The sequence below is a fragment of the Dipodomys spectabilis genome, unplaced genomic scaffold, assembly GCF_019054845.1.
Source record: "Dipodomys spectabilis isolate Male_0828 unplaced genomic scaffold, ASM1905484v1 ptg000060l, whole genome shotgun sequence".
Taxonomy (NCBI): domain Eukaryota; kingdom Metazoa; phylum Chordata; class Mammalia; order Rodentia; family Heteromyidae; genus Dipodomys; species Dipodomys spectabilis.
The window spans coordinates 6116964-6122502 of NW_024870737.1; positions in this window are offsets into that span (position 1 = coordinate 6116964).

Genomic DNA, 5539 nt, shown 5'->3' on the forward strand with positions numbered 1-5539 from the left:
ATGGAACTATGTTCACAGAAATGTGACATTGAGTGATTTCATCATTGTGTGAACTTTGAGTATGGTAGAAGAAACCTAGACCTTTAGTCTACACACTGATGAAAATACATGCATACTATGTAGCCTATTGACTTTAGAGTCAGAATTTGAATAATAGTTCAAGAATAGTTATTGATATTGGTTATAGTCCTTTGCTCTTATTCCTCAATCTTTTTTAGAAATGGTTAATTAATTCATTGTTGTATTTGTGTGTGGGGGGCCGTTATTTGACCTGGGGCTTGAATGCAGGGCATGAGCACTATTCGTGAGGTTTCTTTCACTCAAGGTTAGTGCTCTGCCAATTGATATATAGCTCCACTCCTAGCATTTTGCTGATTAATTAGAGATAAGAGTCTCAGGAACTTTCTTGCTGCATGACCTTCAACCTTTATCCTTAGATCTCAGCCTCTTGAGTCACTAGGATTACATGCATGAGCCAGCATTCCCCACCTCATTGTATTTTTAAGTGAGAGAATTTAAAAGTTGAATCTCAATTTAACCAAGTAGCTTAAATATACTGAGTTAAAGAAGTATATTTGATCAATAAACACCTACTGTTATCTGAAGTAGAAAACTGTCAATTTGAAATAAATTTGTCAACAAATATATCTGAATATTGCAAGTGAAACAAAGGGAAGCAAATATAATGTGAGCCAGAACTAACATACCATGAGGGCATTCTCAGCCTTTCTATTGTGATTCATAGTATGTTATATTAATAATTACATGCCTATATATTGTGAAAAAGTCATTAATAGAAATTTAATTGTTTTATACTGTTCTCAGTTTTTCTAACTACACAAGGGCATTGCTGATATAAATCGAATTAAATTAAACTTCAAAGAATTTTTCTATTATGATACACTATTTCTAAACAGGAATATATGCAAATTAAATAAAATTTATGCTGATAAATAAATGATAGTTACATTGAGTTCATATCAAATTATAGGAAGGAAACGAATTTCTATATAATTTACACTAGAAAGTGCACTAATTTAACATTCTCTATTTGTATAAAGATAACTAAAGTCATTGCATTTCAAAACCCTATACAAATGATTTTGAATGGTTATTTCTCTTTGCTCCAATTCACAGCTATAAAATTTCTAGGACATTTTGTCACATATTCTAATACAAAATAATGAAAGAAGAGAATAGCACAAAGCATGGAAAAAATTCAATGCTTTGATGTTAAACTAATTTTACATTAAGAATAAAATAATTCCTTCAAGTTTCAGAGAGCCTTAAATTTCTTTCATGTAGCATATACTAATTAACTTTAGGAGTGAAACCATCATTTATCATATGATACAAAAATATTTCATCCTATGTAATGACTATATTCCACATTGGTTTTTGTTTGATTTTTAAATTTTTCAGCATCAATTTATAGGGTTGAAATCAAATGTTTATTTGCATAAGGAAAGTGAATTATTTCATTTGCTTAAAAGATTTCTTCATTAAAATAGTTCTAAAAATGTACTTGTTTAGAATGAAGTTTGATTCATTCTCATTGTAAAAATTTAATAAGCATCTAATTAAATACATTATTCAATGATACTAATATTGCATATTAATATACAAAATGAGTATCCAAGGGTAATGAATTGTATGCTAATTCTAATAGTAATATTCTAATATTAATTTTGTTAATGGTAAAATAAAAACCTTAATTCACAGATGATAACGACAACTTTAAAAGCCACCCCGGCCTATAAATCTGGTCATAAGAACATACTTCCTTTGATTGAATTGTAAGCTATGTCAATAAGTCCTGAACAATTTCTTTCAGTTTCATTACACAAACTTGTAGGTTGATTACACATATATTATTATTGATTTTTGAATCACACAGATGTAACAATGCATCATGAAAATTGAAAAAAATCTCAGTAAGTTCCTTGAATGAGACAACATAAATTGGGAATCTTTGATACACTCAAGGAAAGGTTCATCTTTGAAAGATATGTATTGGGGATGGTTGATACTTCCTCAGTTATTATCATCATTATTATATTCATTAATCCATTTAAAGTAGTAAAATGAGAGCATGTAATTAATATTTCTTTCATTAAAATCAGTAAAATGAAAATAATAGAGTTTTTTAATATGATTGTGATAAAGATTAAGCAAAGATGTTGAATAAAAGTTTTGATATACAGTAAAGCTTCATTACTGCCTAAATTTCCCATTTAGTTAATAAATTTCATTTCTAAATATCAAATACACATGATAGGTTTTATATCAGACTTTAGTATAAAATGTTTTAACTGTTTTAGTTTCAATTTCTATTTTCTGGGAGTTTACAATCTTTAGGAGATCTTAGATATTAAATAGAAGGTCACATAAAATTAAAGTGTAAATAATATTGTTAAATTCTATAAGAGCACTACATGTAATAATGAGAGCATATTAGGAGGGGAAACTGGTAAATAGCTTATGTTTATTCATATAGATGACACCTTTAGAGAGATGTGTTATCTATATGCATATATATATTATGTATGTGTTATATATATATAACATCTATCTATATATAGAATGATGCATATTACATATGCCAATTATTAAAATCTGAAAAAATGCCAAATGATAACAATTCCAAATATCTAGGTTTAGTTCACTTCACTTTTTGGAGTAGACAGTATCATTTTTCTTGTCATATCTACTACAGATTGCTACTGGTTAAAGATGAGCCCCAAGATTCTTTTGTTGAAAGTTAGTCCTCATGTGATGATAATTACTTATGTATTGTCTTCTGAAAAGAAGCATCCTATGTCTTTTAAAATGCCCATCCTCCATATATGTTCTCTATTTTATCACCTACCACCTTTTAGAAATATTGTACCCCTACTCGGTGGCATTTTTAAATTTCTCTTGAATTTGGTATACTTCCAATCAGCATTTAATAAATAGTATTTTTCCAACTTTTAAAAGTTGTTATTTGATTAATACTCTCTATCTACAACAGCCTCTAATTACAAAAGCTTGATAAGTTTCTCAATTGGTTATTCATTTTCTATCCAATATCTCAACTCACAATTAATCTTCCACCACTCCCATCTGGCAGTTGCCTTAATACTCTACTAAAACTTTTATAAATAAGTTTTTATTGTGAAAGTACTGTAAAGAGGGGTTGTTACATGAGCAAAGTAATGAGTACATTCCTTATCAAGCATTGTTGCCCCTTCCTTTGTTTTTCCCCTACCATCCCTTCCCTCCCACCTCCACAACTACACTCCCCGACCCCCCACACCGCGCCTAAATTGTAAAGTTCATTTTTAAACATACTGTCTTGTACATCTCATTGTTACAATTAGTCAAACTGTATCCCTTTTTAAACAATTTGTTTTTTCCCTTCCCCTCCCCAAATTATACCGACACCAAATACAGTAAAAACAGGGGCTATACTGTGGGGGAGAAACATACAAAGCAACAAAAAATCCCATGGTACCTTATAAATACCTTAGAAACAATAGTGAGAAAGAAAAATAAAAAACACTTGTGTCCCTATCTTAGGGTTCATTTTGCTTAACTTCATCTTATCTGGTTATATGTACATAGCTTTTGACCTTAAACTTGTCCCAGGCATATATTAGTTATTTCAAATAAGGGAAATCATGGGACCTATGTTTCTTTGGGCCTGGCTTACTTCACTTAATATAATTTTTTCCAAGTGTTTCCATTTCTTAACAAATGGGGCAATGTCATTGTTTCTGATGGAAGCATAGAATTCCATTGTGTATATATACCTCATTTTCTCGATCCATTCATTTACTGAGGGGCATCTGGGTTGGTTCCATATCTTAGCTATAGTAAATAATGCTGCAATAAACATAGTCGTGCTGGTAGCTTTAGTGTGGTCTTATTTGTGAACATTTGGGTAATGCCCAAAAGTGGGATTGCTGGGTCATAAGGGAGCTCTATGTGGAGTCTTTTGAGGGACCTCCATACTACTTTCCAAAGTGGTTGAACAAGTTTACACTCCCACCAACAATGCAGTAAGATTCCCTTCTGTCCACATCCCCTTCAGCGTCTGTTGTTATTAGTATATTTGCCATTCTTATTGCCTCTTCAGAGAATTTCTCTGTAATTCTTTAGACCATTTATTTATTGGGCAGTTGTTTCTTTGAGGATTTGTTGTTGGGGGATTTAATTTTTTGAGTTCTAAGCATATTTTAGATATGAGACCCTTATCCATTATATTACCACTGAATTTCATAATTTAAAATCAGATGCATCTTTTAAAAAATCATCTTTTTGATATTTCCACAACTTCTGATAAGGCTTATTATTCCCTTATTTTCATGTCATAAAAGGAGTTTTCATTATGCCCTCTAAATTTCCCCTTATGTCCTGTTTTATTTTTTAATTTTTTACTATGACCTTCATTTCCTGTCATTTCGTCTTAATCTTTGTATCTGTACTTTTGTCTTTAATAAATTTCATTACATCTGGGATATGTCGGAGACTCTGCTTTCTAAATATAAATACATTTCTGAGTATTCACCATTTTCACTATGGCTACAATTGTAAATTAAAAGCCATCCACATAGCATCTTGTACATTTCATTGTTGCAATGGGTCCAACTGTATCCCAATTTAAACCATTTGTTTTTTCTATGTCGAAAACCGAACTTTGGGGGGGGGGGGGGCTGTAGTTGAGGAGATGGGAGGATAAGGATGGTAAGGGGGAAAAAAAAGGAGGAGGCAACAATGCTTGATAAGAAATGTACTCACTACCTTGCTCATGTAATTGTAACCCCTCTGTACCGTATTTTCACAATAAAAAACTTATTAATGGAAAAAAAGCCATCCACAATAACGTATTCTTTAATCTTGGATTTCTATGGTGTCAATAACTCTTTCATTAGTCATTTATTTAACCCTATTTTATTAATCATTAATATATTTATCATTTTCTTGTAAATATATTAAATGTATTTTTCATGATTATCACATAATCATTCATCTACATTTTATAATGTTCTCACATATTTCAAAGCTTTCTGACATGGAGAGACAGATTAAAAATTAAACATACTAAAGGGTTAGTCTGGGAACATATACTGCATAGTCAAAGCAATCAATCCAGTATCTATAGCTTCAGTCACCATCTTATTTAATTTTCACATACCAAACCAATGTTGTCCTTTCACTAAACAATCTAGTGACAAGTAATAGAAATCTAGCTGTTATTCTTTAAACCCAAAGCCACATAAAATTATTCAAAAGGGCAATCTTAAATAGTTTGCTCTACTCTGCTGTTATCCCATAGAATTTCACTAATGGCTCAGTCTTATGTTTTACCTTTCTTCTACCACCTAACCAAAACCTGGCCTGTTGTCCTGTTTAACATGTGATTTCTCCCTTTCTGGGGCCAGTGAGAACAATAAATATTTTCCAGGCTTTGTTTTGGTTTCCTCTGTGTCAAATACAAGTTTGCCATATTCCATTTTACTGACAAATTCTTAGAACATGCATTCATGCCTATATA